This window comes from Passer domesticus, chromosome 6, assembly GCF_036417665.1.
Source record: "Passer domesticus isolate bPasDom1 chromosome 6, bPasDom1.hap1, whole genome shotgun sequence".
In the NCBI taxonomy this organism is placed as follows: domain Eukaryota; kingdom Metazoa; phylum Chordata; class Aves; order Passeriformes; family Passeridae; genus Passer; species Passer domesticus.
The window spans coordinates 40,633,269-40,651,722 of NC_087479.1; the positions used below are offsets into that span (position 1 = coordinate 40,633,269).

The 18,454-nt window shown below is 47.9% G+C and overlaps 1 protein-coding gene across 2 annotated transcripts in view; it reads right to left on the reverse strand.

Annotated features, from left to right (window-relative positions):
• Positions 1–17,951, reverse strand: part of CD82 (CD82 molecule) — a 38,974-nt gene extending 21,023 nt beyond the window's left edge. The window contains exon 1 of one of the 2 annotated variants that reach the window (XM_064424934.1): positions 17,917–17,951. The gene's annotated coding sequence lies outside the window, so the exon portion shown is untranslated. Of the gene's footprint in view, positions 1–17,217; positions 17,358–17,916 lie in introns of those variants that run through there. The other variant, XM_064424933.1, reaches the window with a different exon arrangement.
• Between the last annotated feature and the right edge of the window lie 503 nt (positions 17,952–18,454).

The following is an 18,454-nucleotide window of genomic DNA, read 5'->3' on the forward strand; positions in this document are numbered from 1 at the left end:
CAGTTTTTCTCAATCAGTTTTTCTTCAGTTAACTCCTCAGGTCAGAGGCCATAAAGCCAGTTGCACCCAAAAGTAAGTCCTTCAAATGAGCCAAGGAAAAGTCCTGTAATAGTTTCTGGTCCATATGTACACCAAATATCAAACACACAGCATTGCCATTTTCAGTGCCCTGGGTGCAGCCATTACCATGATGCACTATACAACAGCTGCATCACAACCTAGGAAAAGAGTGAAGGCTCTCTGTTTGCAGAATTCCTCCTTTCTTCTGCAAGAGAAATGTTCTCTCAGGCCACTAGTCCTGGAAGGTACCAACACCTAAGGCTACACTTGGAGAGGATAACTAAGATGTAAATTTTCCCATCTGGCTGGCTTGCTTGCTGGCTTCACCACAGACACATCTCCTCTTAACAGGATCACAAACTGGAGCCTGGCAGTCTAACCAGAATGCAAAGGCAGCCAGATCCCTAGGTGATGATGAATTTCTCTTGTGGGAGTTACAACTGTCGTTCTCTTCTTTAACCTAGCCAAGAACTAAGCTAGGTAACAACTTCCTGCACAATGCACTGGACTTCTTACCTTAAGACATCTGATCGCAGGTGCAATCCTCCTAATTTTCAAACTGCAGGGGCAAGTTCCAGTACTCACCGCCTTGCTTTCTAGCACTAAAAGCCGTATGCTGCCTATTTAAATTCTGCCCACATTGTTTTGATTTGTCAGGAAAACAGATTTGCAAAGCTGTTAAGATCTTTATAAAAGTTATTTCAGCTAATTAAGCAGAAAAACAAGTTTACTGGGGAAGAAGATATGCCTGAGATAACAAGAGTAAAATACTGCTTTCAGGGCTCTTCTACTCATAGCTATTTGTTAAAGGCATACTATCTTCAATGTTTACTAAAAATACAACCCCAAAACAAACATGAAACCCCAACAGCATTATAGTAGTATGTGCTATTCTCTTCTTGCCACAGGGCAGTGTATCTCTTTCATAGCTCCTAGCCATAAAGTAATTCAAAGTACAGTTTTCATGTTAAGAGAAAAAGCATCTTAAGGTTTTGCTTTGAGCTTTTAAGATACTTTAGAGCTTCACTGAAATAGAACAGATTTTCCAGTTTTCCATTCTTTGCAAATTAACTTCCTTTTGTCCACGACATCAATGAAACCCCTCAAAACTCCATATTCTAAAATTGCACAGTCATGAGACCAGCAACACTGTCATACAGTAGAAGCAGAAGCTCAACAAAATTTGAGACAGGGCAGGTTTGGAAGCAGATGAGCTTGGAGTTAGCACAACCAGGCATATCCAAATGCCACTTGGCACCAAAAATCCAACTTAAGTACCATAGCTAGTGCTGCAGTAAAAAAGCTGAAGTTTGTTTTCTGAAATTGGTCAGGTTTTGAGCCTTAATGTCTTATAGCAATGCATGCAGAGGTTAAACACATGAAGTCTGCAGCTTTCAAATACCACTGATTTCCACAACTATTTGTTTTTCCCTCTCCACTTCTACTGCTTTGACCATTTGAATTTTCATCCCCAGGCAGCAACAGCCATGCTTTTCAACAATCCTGTACATACACATCCAAATTTTCCCTGTCATTCTCCAGACTGATGCCAGCTCTGTAGAGGATTTCACAAGATACCATTAGCTTGCAGAATGGTATTTCTTCCAACCTCCCATTCTCCATCTTGTGAAGATATTCAGGATTACTTATGCAGTGTGTTGCTTTGAGGCACTACTGCCAAAAACTTGGTTGTCAACACAGCCTGGTCAGCTGCTGTGAAGTTGATCCAGGATGTTTCTTAGCCCAAGGTTCAGACCCAGGACCTGAAGGAAGAACTAATTCCAGGAAGGCATCAAATTGATCCAGAACTCAGGGGTTTCCTACCAGGAAGGAAGGGAACAGGTCTTCACAGGCCAGACTGGCACCAGGGGAGGACTTCCTGTCCTCTCCATGATCTCCAGGGCTCAGGCCCATCATTCCCCCAGCAACAACAATGACAGCAAGACCCTCATGTGGAGCAGGAACATAAAATCCAGGACATTGTGTGCCTGATGAGATGCAGACAGAGGCCTGCTTTGTTAACAACTGCAGAGGAGTCCCACCACAGCTCAGAGATTAACTTATTTTGTTACAGGAGCCTGTGAAACTCCCAGTCCCCCTCCTGTACAAGGTGACCACGGAGAAGGACAGGTGATTTGGGGAGAGCTGAATACCTCTGCCTCCTGACCTCACCACTGGCCACAGAGGCAAGAAGGGGAAAATTCATGTGCAGACATTATAACCACATCAGTCAAGGGGCAGAGAGGCTAAGTTAATTTTTAATTGTGATTCTGCTCTATCCAATTAGATCCTGTACTGCCTCACCCAGCAGGCACTGCATGCTTGGTGCTCAGTGAAGTTTATGATATTTGGCCCAGGCTAGTTCTGTACATGCCTGGGCCACACTGCTCTGCTGGGAAGGGCTCAGCCCTGCTCTGCAGCACCATCCTTGCACTCACTCTGCAGGTTTCTCCCTGATGAGGTCTGGCAGCTGGAACACCTCAGCTGCCAAGTTACTGTGCAGCACAAATAAGGGGCTCATTTATGAATGCAGTGAAATAAAAGAACCACAAAACAAACCAGAGCAGAACAGCTGTGGAAATCACTGTCTCAGCAGATTTACAAAAAAAGTGCAAAGATCATGCAAACCCTTAAGGAGAGCACACATGTTCCCAAGATCACTGAGCTCTGACAGTCAGCCCCAATACTCCAGCTCAAGCAAAGACTGTACCTACATAGCCTGAGAATGCTGTCCCCTCTTCTCCACATCCTATTGCTTAAGGACAGGAAATGACTGGTTACAAAGAAGCCGCAGGTTGTTTCTGTGTACTTTGACCAGCTGCTTCCCCCAGCACCCCTCAGGCTCTAACACCACGGGACATAAAACAAAGGTAGACCCTACAGGATGCACTATTACCAACATCTACCAGGCTAGGATGAGGTCAAACCAGTGACAGATTAGGCTTTCACAAGCTGCTACTTCCATTGCCCCCACAAACACCTCCAATGCCCTGTAAGGTCAGCATGATGGCTCACATCTGCTATCCCTCCTGCCTGCTCAAGGAGAAACTGCCAGTTTGACAGATGCAGAGATGCAGCAGCCAGCATTATGAACTAAGGTTCTGCAACATACCCTAAGGCTCCTGATCCTCCTTCACATCTTGCATCTAATCTGGAAACGGCAGGATCTTTGGGTGAAAGTCCAGCTGAGGCACTGAAGCAAGCTCCAAAGCAGCCTCAGCTGATCTCAAGCACTGCAGGTGTTTCTTGAACACAACAAGCAAGCACCACCTTCCTCATTTAGGTTAAGTCTTATGCATTGCAACAGGTCATTTCCCTCAAGATATTATAAGGTTGGACACTTAAAATACCTAAATCTGTCCCCGATCCAGTCTCACCTCCTTGTCTTTTCTTTTTCACACTACAACACTGGCCAAAGTTAGCTGGATTCATTTGCAGACAGATTGACCAATAGATCCTGGAGATGGAACTCCCACTGTGGTACTCAGGTTGCACAACTATCTCCCCCTGCCCAAACTAGCAGGTGTGTCGCTAGGAAGAGACCAGCATGCTGCTGGTTCCATAAAGATGTTTATCTGCACAGTAATTTGCACGAGGCTGAGGCCATTTGAAGGCCAGTGCAGTTACTTTTTACAGTATTATCCCAATCCAGAAGCAGACTAGATGTACAGCTGGATAGAGACCCACAGAAGCCAGCACACTAGAGCTGCTCACTAAATGGCCACTTCCCAGCTCCAAAGCAGATATCCTCATGCAGGAGAGACTGGGGAAGGGGCAGCTCACAAAGCCATGGGGCTGAGGAGGTCATTCTTTGCAGGATTCTGAACCCTTGCACCCCAAAGCCCAGCTGCTTCTCTATCCATGCACATGCAGAGCAGACATTTGGCAATCAGAAAGACTTCTGATCGTGACTGATGAGACAGGACAGCTTCACACAACAGTACCAGTTAATGAACAATGACAGAGTTACTAAGTCTCCTGTTAACCAGGTACATCACTGCCCTCAGGGCAGGGACTGTAAGTTACAGCCCCATTAACATACAAAGAATATCCTAAGGAGTTCATCTTGTTGACATTAATATACAAAGGCCTTGGACTTTCAGTACACCTGGGAGGTACATCTTGTCTCTGGCAAGCAAATAACCACAGAGCTGATGAATGACCCAAGTCTGAATTCACTGAACTTTCCTTTAAGCTTCACTGAGATAATACCAGCTGCGTAATGACCTTGGGAACATAAACAAGATTATGTTTGTCGTGGAGATTTTCCAAATAGCATCTCTTCACAAGTTATAAAGGAAGGATTGAGGGAGAAGCTGGATCCTAAATATTAAGGTACATATATTACATATTTTATATATATATATTTATATGTGTGTATCTCAATGATATAGATACAGTTTCTTTTTGAAGGAAAGCGTCAGTACAAGTAGAAAAGTATTTCTGCATACTACAAATTTTGAAAAGAGAACAAACCAGACCCTCTCTTATTCCATCTATTACTAGAGAGTTTCTTCTTAAGTAGAAGTAATTGTCTCAGTGGTAGAGGAGATGGTCTGAGGGCTAAGCAGAGAGACCAGCACAGCTACATCAGCCTGCAAACTGCAGCATCACACTTAATTTATCTGCAAACTTTGAACTACCAGCACAGACATGTACAGTGAGACCCTAACAGCATCTGCAAGACATCTGCAGGACAGAGACTCAAACATGCATACAGTCCCTCCACATTTGCTACTCCTGGGGCAAAGCGAGCAGACTAGAGCAAGGCAACAGCTGACTGCAGGTACTGCAGAAACACCACTGGAAAGAACAGATTTCTCAGCAACAGTTTCTGAGGGAACTTATCAGCTCACAATGCAAAGGCAGACTTGCTCCTGGTGCACCTGGTAAGACATGCAGCTTTTCTGACTTCTACAGTTAATGTACTGTTGTGTGAATTATCTGACTAGCAACTGCATTCCCCAGCAAGACCCTGGATTAGAAAGCACCTGTAGGACTTCCTACGATGGCACAGATTTTTCAGTATGTTTTATCACAGCAAGCACACATTGCGTATTTCGCAAAAAGGAAATGCGTATTTTAGAAATGTACTTCTGATGCTCGACAGGAAGTGATCAGATATTTATAAACCACTATCATATCGTCGAAAAGAAACCAAGCTCACAGTTCAGTATCAAAGAGCAGCAGAGGTTTTAGAAGCGTCTGTCTTTATCTCTATGTTTACAAGCCGTGTAACACATTTTGAGAACATCTGGCCTTCACACTTCAGCTTGAAAGCCAACATTTAAGTAGGTCTTCAGTCCCTACAACTGGCAAATTGAGAAAGTTCTTTGCTATTTTCAGCCTACACACTCATGCTTGCACAGCATGACAGTATTTGCAGGACAGTCTTTCTCTGATTTAAGCAAAACTTTCCATACATCAAGACCAAAGATAGAACTGCCAAAAATGGGAGGAAAAACCCAATCCCAAACCCAACAAACTGTCCCAGAAGTCATTTGATTCTCCTCTCCCCCTACAAAAAAAAAAAAAAAAAAAAAAAAGTAGACGAAATTAATCAACTTACCAAAAATAGCAAACAGAAGAAATAGCCAAAAGTACAGTTTAGTGGACTTTCTCTTTTTAATTACCACGTATTAGAATGTTAGTTGTGCAACAAGCTCCACAGGTCAGGTCCAGAAATAGGTCTCCACACTGACTAAAGCCAGCACACAATGCAGTAAAAATGCAGAGTTTTCACAAAACTGGTTGGGCAACTCTGTCACTTGACTACATTGGCTCTTTAATCACTTCAACAACGAGACCAGCTCAGCTTTGTTTTCTGCACTTGGAGCTGCCAGGCTGCAAACCTAACCTCTGAAATGGATGTGCCCACCAGCTCCCACTGCCATCTGTCAGTGGCACCAGTGTGTCAAAAGCAGTCCCCCTGCTCTGGCCTGCCCCACACTCCCCCCACAGTGGAGCAAAACCTGTGAGCAGGACCTGCACTCCAAACTGCAGCAGGGAGACCAGCAGAGACAAGGAGTATTCTGCTTACCTGATAAGCCTCTCCCCAGCATGGTCCTGCAGCCCAGGGGATGTTTCTGTTTCCCTGTGCCAGGGAAATCAGCCTGGAAATCCCAGGTGCAAGTACCTGCACAGGACAGGCTCCCTTCTCATGCAAGCAATGCCTTGGAGGTCAACAAATTTCCTCCAAGGAGTTGCACAATATCCCTCCCAATGCCACTTGGCTTGGAGACACCTTCCTGAGACTCCGCCAGAGCACCCAAAAGCTACCACAATCCAGGCAGGAAGAAAGCCTTTTTTCCTATTTTATGAAACATAAACACAGACTGTGAGACTTAGGTAGGAGCCAGGTAGTGTAACTGATTTTTATCTTTCCTTCCTCCTCCTCCCCCCATAAAATTCAAGAGGTCAAGGTCGAGGACTTTTTACTGTAAAGTTCTCTTTCCAAACAAACTGGTTTTCAGTTACTTCCATTTTCTCAGATGCTAGGGCAAATAACTAGTGGGTGGTTAGATTCAGCACACCCATGACAAACATGTTGTTGAGAAGTTACAGCATCTGCTTGACCTGGGAAATGAGGTTTCCTACTCTCTTGGTTCTTTTCAGGAATTAGCAGAGAAAGTAGTTTTATTTTAAGGGCAGGAAGTTTTCCACAGCTTAGCAACTTGCACAACACTTTAACAAACAACTTCTCTCTCTACCTGCCCTCTGCTTATTGAGTCTTCAGACCTCACAGCTCCACAGACAGGTGGATGGGGCTGAGCAGAGCCTGGGCACTGGCACCTGGCATAGGAAGGAAGCTGAGCTTACCCAGCACCACTGCCAGTCATTCCAGGTTCTGCTGGAGTTAATTTCTTAGCTGAAGACAGACACTTCTAAAAGTCAAAGCACTAGAGATTGCCTATTCCAAAGGGCATAGGGCAATGAGCACTCCCTTGTCCTTCTCAGATTAAACCTCTGGAGGAGCTCAGACACCCTGCCAAACTGTTCTGACTCACCAGAGCAATGAAGTTCCTTGCATGTGACAGCCCACTGGAGAATGGAAGTGTTCTCTGGCACCAGGATTCTAACCAAGACCTCTCCCTCTAGACTACATCCACATGCTCTCAAGTGGCAGAAAGAAAAAAAAAAAAAAAAAGAACAACAAACAAACCAAAAACCCAATACCACAAAGCAAACAGAAGAGGCCTCTGGCTTATTTTTCCAAATGAGCTTTAGAATTAAGTGATCTTCCTTGAACAACAGAAGAGACAGGCTAATAGTGTACTTTAATCATATGACATGCTTTGTATGATAGCAAGGCATTGATCTAAAGAAGCTGAGGCTTTAACCCTTTAGCTCACAGATTAAGCAGAGCCGGAAGAGTACTGCAAACCCATCATGACTGGAAGGTGAAAAGAATTCCTACTGGCACAGGAAAGTGCCTCAGGCCACAAGAGGATACATCTTTTGGCTTGTTATGAGAAACAGTCCTTTTACTATTTGCAATTTTTGGAAACTTTGGTTTTGCCAAATAGACATTTTGCTAAAATTTAGCTACTTAACCACTCCTGTGCCTTGGTAGTACATTGGCACTGCTACCTGGGATTCCAGAGCAGAAGAGCACAGACCAGCAGCTGTAACAATCAACCCCTTCAGCTTTGTCTGCCCTACCATCACCATGGGCCTCCAATCTGAAGGCCCCCACTGCAGGCTGGCAGTACAGGAATCAGAAGTAGAGGATTCCTGCTAGATTCTCACACAAAGTACCTCATGACCTCTCCCAGGTTTGCATACCAGAGCAGACAAGGGAGGCAACTCAGCCAAGCCATTTGTTACAAGCAGGCAGGGCCAGCTGAGCCTGGGGTCTCCAAACCCTGTGGAACAGAATCACACACACTGTGTGCTGTCACTGCGTGTGGCAGCAGTGACACAGCCACAGAAGTTTGCTCCCTGACCCAGCCTCTGCCCCAGAAGAAGCTGTACTTCCACCAGACCATGCCAGGATCACAGGAGACCTTGTGCCCTGCTGGAGCGTGGTCTGCCCTGCTGACATGGGGAGCATTGTCACAGACAGTCTGAGGATGAACATTTCACAACATCCTGAGTTTCACGCCACAGATGCCACTTGACACTACCAAAGGGTATGAATGAAAAGAGAAAGCTGGAGCTATAAAAAGCTCCAGGAAAAAGGAAGGGATTCTGTCTCAAGCAGCCCCGGTTTCCAAAATGATGACATACAGAGGGCAGGAGGGCAAGAAAAACCCTGAAGTGCAGGACTTTAAAACACAGATATTTTGAGCCATTTCTTGCTACTCAAAAACATTCACCTCAACCACATTTTCCCTCTCCAACATCATGGTAAATAATACGAAGAGTTTCATTTTGTAACTGGCAAGAACCTGGCCACAATAGCGAAACCCCTTGCTGCTCTGATCACTCTGAGGATGCCACACAGAAGCTATTTCAAACCTTGCTCTGGAACAGTCAGTCCCAACAGGGGCTGCTGTACAGTCTCTCAGATGTACAGCAGCATTGTCTAGCACTTTTTCCTTTCACCTTTAGAGAACACTTGCTGCATGCCAAGCTCTTCTGACAGGAGACAGAAAATGGAAAAGAAAGCAACACTGTACAGCAGTAAAGAGCAACTCAGTGAGGAGCAAGAATAACACAGCATGAGCTGTTACAAAAACTGCAGCGAAGCTGCTTTGTTCCCAGTCTAAGCATTTTAGGAAGTGAAATGCCACAATAAGAAATCTCAGCGAGACAAGGCTGGAAGGCACAGGGGTCCTCTAGAAAACATTCAGCCAGCTGGAAGAGATACTCAAAGACTTTTGGTTGCCCTTCTATGAAGATGGTCCTGAACTCCAAGGCCGGCTGCAATACACAGAGGTGTTTTGCTACCCTGATGATTGTTACATTACCATGCAGGTAATCCCAGCAGAGTTAACTGGAGCAATACAAAAACACTGATTAGTGACAGATCTGCAACCTGCAGTTAAGATCACTCCTCCAACACCACCCAAAAAAAAGAAAATAATCAATCAAGCCTTCTAAGCAATACATGTGTAGGTTCTGGACAGAAGTGTTTCAAGCCAGGAAGAACAGACATATGGGATAGGTTCCCTAGGAATTTGGCAGTTAAAAAAGACAGCAAAACTTTGAAAAGCTGGGTCTGTTTTGGGAAAAAGAGGGGCCCCCTTGGAGTCTGCAGACCTATGCACAATGGTCTGGAAAACAGGTTCAGCTGAACCTGAACCAAGAGAGGCTGGGTGGCCTTTTCTTTCCTGAAAAGGTCTCCTTTTCTATATTTAGAGCATAAATATTTCCGAAGACTATTTGATGGAGGAATTCTAGAAGAATAAGATGGAAAAGAGTAGTTCAGAGGCATTTACTTTAAAATAAGAAAGAACTCAGAATAACTCATTTACAAATAATCCAATGAGTCTCAGTGCATACATAAATGCTCCTATTTCAGGGGGAAAAAATGCAGGCTGTTCCATCTTTAATCAGTAAATCATGATTGAGGCTACGACTACTTTTTAATAGGATTGCAGACACAATTTTTTCTTGCTTGCCTCTGTCCCACCCTATTATTGTCTCTCCTTTCACAACCCACCTGGTTTTACTTCACATCAGCTCCACAATTTTTAATCAAGCCACACTCACCAATCACCCAGAACTACAGCAAAGGGTCTCATGTATGCTACCTGGGCAGGCTGTGGTTGTCACACATGGCTCCCTCTACCCCCAGCATACACATCCACCCCTGGCTAGGGCAGCAGCTTGAAACCCAGCCCAGCAAAGCCCCATTGCCTGCTCCTCCTCCCACCCGTCACAGGGCACCAGGGCTGACATCCCGGGCACAGGAATAACCTGTGGAATAACCATCAGACAGCACCACAGTAACACAGCTGCTGACCGCCTCAGCTCACACGTGGCTCATACGTGGCTGCTCTTCCTGACAGCAAACACCCTGTGGCACAGGCTGTCTCTCTTCTGGGCAAACAGGGAGCAACTGTTTACGTTCCCATGGGACAGCACTGGGTGCATGGCCACCTACTTGCAGACACACCAGTGGGTCTTTCCAGCTGACAGCTGGGATAGGAAGAAGTTTCCTATCTGCCTGAAGCTACCCAAAGAAGGAACCTAGTGTTTTACTACAGGATCAGGTCTAAATCGCTGCCACAATAGCCTTCAAACTGCAACATGATGGACTGGTAATGAATGCAGAAGCACTCAGGCTGAGGCCACCAGCACCAAATCAAAGAAGCCTTTGAGGTCCTGGACTTGGGAATTAAAGCAACTTGCCATTCCTCAAAATAGCCCTTCCTTGAAATAGTCTCTTCTGCCAAGGCAGCAGCCAGTTTGATGCAGTTTTTGACATTAAAAAATTCCCAAGAAGTTTTGGCAACTGCCTTTTTGTCACCTCAGTTTCATTCCAGGAAGCCCTGAGTCAGAACACCTCCCCCAGCAAGAAAGGGCGAGAGGAAACTCTGACATTTCAGGTCCTCTCACATCAGGCAGGAGAAGCACCAGCAGTTGTGGGCATCACCAACCCCTCAGGAGCAGCCAGGACCACCCCAAATATAGCTGCACTTGCACAAGGTCTTCTCACCCTTGGAGGATCTGGTGCAAAGGATCTGCTGAGCTTCTTTTGAGCCAGCAACCCCTGCAGCAAGACCCACTTGGAGGGAGAGGCTGGGGATCACTAGCAAGGCTGATCTATCACACAAGGCTCCACTTCCCCACACCACCAGCCTGCAGGAACTCCTCTTGTACCTGAAGCCTCTCCCCCCACTCCTGTGCAGGCTCCTCAGAGGGGTGAAGCAGACCCCATGAGAACCAGGGAAGGGCTGTGCCTTTACCTTGTTTCACACGGCTCACCAGGGCTTCTCCACACAGCTGTGGTCTAGCACTGTTCCACACAGCAGTTGCTCAGCAGAAGTCCTCTCTAATTAAAAGAGCTTCCTTGGGGAATAGGCAGATTTACTGCACAGCTCAGAGCACTGTTTAGCTATTCCATGTGCATAGCTGCAAGCTGGCATCAGAAAGGGACCTGAATGCAAAGAAGAGTCCAGCAGCTTCTAAGACTGTTGGGAAAGTACATTTAGGCAGCTGGAGTTTTATCTGGTCCTCCCTCCCCTGAAAGACTTCAGAGGTGAGAATAATTAGAACTCCTGCCTGCCTTTTAAGCCCCCAGTTTCTTCAATCATGCAGCACAGATGCTGCAGAACAGTTCCCATATCTGTTTGGTCAGTGCAATACACAAGGCAGCAGCAAGAGTAAACAGCCTTGCTAACCTGCAGGTCAGCAGTCTGTCTCCTTAATCTGAGTCCTGCTCTGCTTCTGTGTTTTACAGGGATCCTAGCTCCATGACACAATAAAGGAAGGGGACCAAGAGGCCGAGGAAGCACACTGGGAAGTTGAGGACATTCCAGCAAAGCCACTCAAGATTGACTCATTACCATCAACTTCAGTCCACGACAGACATGACAAATTCCACAGCAGGCAAGAGGACACTTTGGGCCAAAGCACCACATGAAAGAAGCCCCAGAACCAATGCAGCCCTGGAGACAGTGTCCGGTTGCCACACCAGCCAGAACAGCACCCTTTTATACAAAGGGTACTCTACAAATTGATTGATTACAAGCAGAGAGGAGAGGAGCAGAGTAGTCTGCACAGCAACTTTTAAAAGCAGTCATAGCTGTGGGGACAAAAGTCCAAAAAACCCCTTGACACTGTCACCACTGAAACAGAACTTCTTTTCAATTTCTTTCCACACACATTCCAAGTAATACTGAGTAAGCCATTTGCATGACCAAAAAGAAATCAGAAAAAAAATCAGATACGAAGGGAATAAGACACTCCCAACACAAATATTTTTTCCTCTATTACTAGAACACTCAGAAACTGAAATGCCACAAAAGGTATAGAAACCTCCCTGGAAAGGTCTAAGTAGACTATGTTAGTACACATTTATTTAGACTTCAGTCTAAATTAGTACATATTTAATTTAGACTTTGCAATTGATTCCCAACAAAACTGCTAACCATCTATGGAGACATACCAGCTCTGGGCATTTAGGATTTGCATATTCTTATATTATGGGATGATAGTAGCAGCCCTTGAAGTCCTAGTCCAGTGCCAAAGGTGCCCTTTCCACACGTGCCCTGCATGCTGTTCCAGAAGCCCTGCACCACTACAGCTCAAGTCACGGCCCCACAGCAATCCAATGCACAAAACCCCAGAACCAGGTCGCTCGAACCTGTGCCAGTCTGGTGCACCAGCCCAAGCAAAACCAGCATCCAGCTTGCTTTTAAAACTAGACAGACAAGGTGCTGCATGATGCCTCTCCTGTAGAGGCAGGAGCTGAGGGCATCACATTCCTGCATAGTCCCTTGAACTCATCCTGGCGAGGGCACAGAAACCTCATGGATCACAGAGGCAGTGACCTAAGCAAGGTGCTGGAGAAGAATATGTTTAGATCCAGTGACTGTAACCCCTGTTCCAGAACAACTCTGGGAAACAGCCTCCTTCATTCCCAACACGTATAGCTACTTTACAGCATGTTCAGTCCCAGCTGTGCAAACCTCTGAGATAATTCCTTTCCTTTCCCAAACTATCTCCTTGACAATGGGAACAGGAGGGACCAAGGGCAGTTCCCAACTCCAGCTGTGGGAAGATCAGCTTAAGGTGCATGGCTGCAGCTCATCTGTTCTTTTGCTTGCGTATGAGAGACTGAAGCAGATTTGTTTTGCCTACAAAGGAACCCCCCATTATATAACTTCAAATCTTCAGTCTGCTGGATATCCTAATGTATACAGTTTGTCCCAGAATAGCATTTCTCCGTACACATGGGCATGGGATTATCATCATACTGGAAGAGATCAGCAATCTGCTTACAGCTCAGTAACAATTTTGTAGTAAAGGGTAAAGCCCTTTCATGATGCACCTGCCTCAAGGTTGTGCTGCAAAGCAACTAAAATCAGCAGCCCAGCAGCATCCTGAACAAATTCCACCAGCACTTCACTTTTGTGCAAGGTTCTTCCTCTGGTCCTTCTCAGCTCCTGAGCTCCTTAAAGACAGTCAGGGCAGTAACTTTCAGATACTAAGTACATGCACTGGACTTTGGTTTGACTTGCTTTTAAATGGTGGTGTCCCAGTAGGTGGTGTCCCAGTTCTGAAGCTCCACCAAGGAGACAAAGAACTAGAGCAGTCAGCCAGACAGCCTGTGCACACATCTCTTCCCACAGGACAAAGCCTGTCCCTAGCTTAGTCTCCTTCCCTTTCTCCCCTGTATTTACTTTGGATGAGCCACATACCACCCAGCTTCCCTGTGTTCAAAAAGACACATGCTTGGGTTCAGAGTTGGCAGTCTCCAATCCCCGTTCCCATCCCCACAGGCTACTGTTTTATTCCCTTTTTCTTCTCTGATCAGCCAGACAGTCCCTTCCGCAGAGCTGCTCACAGTAACGCCTCATCTTTCTTCCAGAAAATTAGCTAGCTCTGAATCTGACAGCGCACACAAGAAGTGATTTAAGCAATCTCCACTACACAGTTCCTTTGCTTCACTTATCACCCCATCTAGACTGAAGTCAGCCATTAACTGCTTCAGTGTTTCCAGGCCCTGATAGCCCAGAGAGCTTTCAGCAAACAGGCTGTGCCACAGCCAACCAGCCGTCAAGGAACCGCTGGCGCTGACTGTGCCTCCTGTATTATTCCTTTTACCATGCCAAGAGAGCCTGCAATTTTCAGCCTTTCCTCCATTTCGTTCCCTCTAAGAATACAGAAGAGCCAAAAAGACACAGAGGTGGTTAGGTAATGACTGCATTTCATTAGACAGTTGCTAAAGGAAAGGTGGCTCACTCAGCCATCCCTTCACACGTGTGTCATTAATCAGTAGCCTGCAGAAAGCTCCAATCCCACATTCCTCCAACAGATGCATTAGTGCAAGGTCACAGTTTATTTCTTTGCCCATTTAAGCTGACAAGCACGTGGCGGTGGGAAGGCTACAGGGCCCAGCTACCCCTTTGCTGCACAAAAGGACTCCAGGACTCTGGATGGCATGATCCATGTGCAGAGACAAATGAAGGCAGGGAAGGAGAAGGGGATACAGATGTAATGCTCCTGTTTTAGAGAGGTGAAGTTAAGGCACTCTAGGGTGAATGCCATAAGTCTTGGCAGTAATGTTAGCTTTGGTGCACGTAAGTTTTTCCACAATGGAAACCAAGGAGTAAATGCAAGAAGGCTGTGGCTCCAATCACCCCTTGTTACACAGGCCCACTGGAAATAACTGCTACCTCCTCCAGCCTTCCAAGCCACTCAAACAGAGCCTGAGACCCGAGAGAACCCACACCCTCTAGCACCTCCCACTCACCAACGGAGAGAAACCAGATCAGGGAAGAGGTGGCTGCCATACCACAGGCACCATTAAAGTGGAGCAGGAATTACTGCTTCAGATAGCACGGGGCATGATCCAAGTCCCAGCATCCCCCTGGCATTCCCACAACAGACCCTATCCCCTCAGTGCCCAAAGGTCTTTGTGGCAATGCCTCTTGCCTGTGCCGTGTGCTTCCTGCTGTAGCAACGCCAGCAGGCACCAAGAACCACAGCCATGGTTTGAAAAGTGCCCTGGGGCCTGTGGTTACCAGAGGTCTCAAAACTCCCACCTGCATCCCTCGGACTTAAACATCTACTGGATGAACACCTGCAGTCCTGAATAGACCCTTCCTGCCTTACAGCTATGAGACCAGGACACGGAGTGACAGAAGAGTGGTAAAACCTCTCCTTGGTTACAGTCACATGAGAAATTTCATGTGAAACCACCCCTTGCACTTCAAAGAGCTTGAAGCAGAGTGGTGTGAGTAGCAGGAACAAGAAAACCTCCATGGAGCTGTGGGAAGGCCTCATTAGAGCATTTCCTGCACCAGCTTACAGTTGTAGGTCACACTACACCTGCCTGTCACCCGAGAACTAAAATAGAGACAATAACAGTAATGAAGAGAGTCCAGATGAGCCACATCATTAAAACCGCTAAATCCTCTTAAGGGAGGAGCTTCCATGCAGCAGGACAGAGATTGCCCACAGGGAGGGCTTTCTCCAGGCACTCAGCTTGCATCTTGCTCTATTTCTGTCACACACAGGTAGGAAGCTGAACAAACACTGCAAGACTTCACCCAGCCCTGCAGCACAAGGATGAGAATGTCATCTCAGTGGCCCCCAGAGCTCTTGACAAGGATGGAGAAATGCAATCAAAGAGGGGTTTAGGTCCAAAAAGGCTGCACCAAGCAAAGATATTCTGGCAGCAAGATCCTTCTCTAAATGACACAATGTGAGGAGAGGCTACTGACTCCTCTGAGCCACTCCAAATCTACACGCAGTCTTGCAGAGCAGTTAGCAAAGGTTCCTCTCACCTGTGTGAGCTGCCCAGCATGAGCAAACACCCAAGAATTTTTTTTTTTTTTTTTTTTTTTTGTAAAGAAGCACAACTGCAGCTCTAGGAGCTCATGCTCCCACCAAAGGAACAAAACCAAATGTAAATGTTAAAAACCACCTCACTGTTGGAAGAGGTTCTGCTGTGGAACACCAGCAGGTCTTCCAATGCCCTTGCAGTGACACTGAGAACAGGTCACTGACTGTACCACCCAGTGCCCTTCTGCCTCATTAACACTTTCTTCCCACTTAGTACTCATGAAGTATTTAGTAAGAGCTGAGTAATTTGTCACAGTTTGTCATATGCTTGACATCAGCAGCACACTACTGAGACTGCTCCTCTCACTAGACAACTCCATCTAGATTTTCAGAGCAGTGTTTCTACACTTTGACCTTGTGGTCCACCAAAATTATTCTAGCCACAGGCTTCTGCTTGACAGTTCTCATGCAGTGAGCAAGCTTCACAGCAGCAGGCTCACATCTCAGGCTTTGAAGGGGATTTTTCTTAAGCCCAAGATGTCTGAGAAAGTAAAAAAAACCAACAAAAAAAACCCCATGGAGAGGAAGTATCACTGATGGCAGATTTCAAGACAGCGCTCTCCAGCTGTTCACCCTCGCTTGCACAGAAGCACATGGGCGTTGTAAGAAGCTAACAACCTAGAGACCTCACAAGTGGTGGGATTGTTACATCCCTGTGAACTTCTACCCTCAACAGCAGCTCAAACACCTCTAAGAGCAGCTCTTCTCCCCAGCCACTACCTCTGCAATAGGACACTGTCCTTTTCTTGCACAGCTTGTAAGTTTCAAGCTCTCATCTTATATGCAGTATGCCAGAGCTTGTCCAAAACACAGGAACACTTTATCCAAAACCAGCTTTACAGTTTACTGAATCCAATATTTAGATCCTAGGATGGCTGGGTTTGGGTTTTTGGTTTCTTATTTTTTATACCAAACACCCCATTTTACACGAAAGCATTCACAGCAGAGCTTTAATGCTCTGGGGCAGAATCAGCATGCCTGGAGTGCAACAAGCCCCTACCCCCTTATCACCAGATTTGTTACCAGTCGAATTGCAAACACAATTCGCATTTAAAACATCTATCCAGCTGTTGAATTGCAAGCGCTACTCTGAACTGCTCACAGGGATCTTAAAAAGGAAGGAAAAAGGGACACAGCAGGCTGGGCCAGCACCAGATTTCTGCAGTCGTAATAGGGTAAGATCGCTACGGAAGCATCTAATCCACATCTTGGAAATCAATCAAGACAGAGCCGACTGAAGCCAGCTGTGTGCCCAGTCTCATCACAGGCACAGAGGCAGGGGGCCGATATCCCGCACAGCAGCACCCCGCGGGGCCAGCAGCACCCGCTCCTGCGGGCACCGCGCTCGCCGCACCTGGCCGCGGTCTCAGGTCGCTCACAGCTTCGCCAGGGGATCACAGCTCAGCCCGGCTCGAGCGCGGAGGGGCGCGCCGGGAGTGCCCCGAGCGACCCGCAGCAGCCCGGCCGGGAGGGGCGCGGGGGCTCCCCGGGGCTGCCCAACCGCAGCGGGGGCTCCGGCCACCAGACAGCCCCGCAGAAAACCCCCGGGAAGTCCCCGCCGGGCACGGCCCCGTCCCCCATGCCGAGACCCCCGGGTCGAGGGGAGCGGGGTGCCGGGGGTCCCGGCCCGCGCCTCCCCGCCCGTGCGGCCCCGCTCCCCGGCCCCCGCGGGGCGGGCGGCCGCAGCGCGCCTACCTGCTCCGCTCGGCGGCTGGGCACGGCAAAGCTCGGCGGAGCGCTCCCCCCCGCGCCGATGTGGCCCCCGGGGCGGAGCCGGCGGCTGCGCTGAGCCGGCCCCGGGGCGGGCTCTGCCCGGCCCCGCCGGGCGCTGCGCAAGCCGGCGCCTCGCCGGGCCCCGCCGTGCCCGCGGCCGTGGGCTCTTGCTGCGCCCGGGGCTCCGCGCAGCGCCCGCTCCGAGCCCGTGCTGCTCGCTCCTCACACCGACTCTGGGGTTTTCCACTGCCCACCTCGGGCGCTTCTCCTCCTCCCCACCTGAGCCCACAGCAGCCCGCTGCGCTCGGCAGGTGGCCAGGCAGCGCGCTGGCGCCCTTTGCCCTGCTCGCTGCGCTTGCCGTCTCCTCCCGCGAGCCCCCTGCCTGGCCCGAGGAGTCGCTGCAGCCAGCGCACGCACAGACACCCCTGAAACCCCGTTCAGGCCACTCGCAGCCTGTCTGGTGCTGCGAGACGCACGCTGCGGCTCCCTGCTCGCTGAAATCAAGCCGAAAGATTTTTCCAGAGGGCTGTTTTGCAGCCCCAGTGAATCCTGTAAACGTCAGCCGGGCTGCACATTGTTCTCCCTCCAAGCCCCGTTAAGCTCTTGTTTGCCCCAGTGCCTCCAGCACTGTGAAGATGGTGTGGTGTTCGCATGCTGTGGCTGCTGTTTGCTCTGCTGACCAGTGCCACTGCATTGTTTCCACGGGCTTCTCTGTTTTGTACAGTGTATCCGCTCTGCGCAACAGGCAGCAAGCTCAAAACACCAGCCCTTTGTTCTTGGCACGTGGCATAATTAGCCCAATGGGATCCTGCCTCTTCTGTACTGGCAGAACGCAAATAAAAATAAAAGTGATAAGGCAGTCTAACAGCAACAACGTGATCCTCTGTAAATCCTCATTTCAGAGATGCTGAAACCGAACCCATCAAACCAATCCTAAATGAAGGAAGATCAGGAGGTCCCTCATCCTTCTGAGGAGCAACATTCTTCACCTTCGTGTATTCTGCTGTCCTGGCAGGAGGAGGACGAGCCACCTCATGCAGCTCAAGGTCTCAGTCCTCATTCCTGGGGGCAGCAAAAAGCAGTTTGGCTTTTGTGCTGAGACAAGTGTACCATGGCCACCTTACTCTCTCCTAGCAAGATGCCTCTTGCTCATCTTTCTATGTCTGAAGGCTGAATCCTTACTATGCCACCAGGCTTCAAAGAAAATAATTTAAAAGG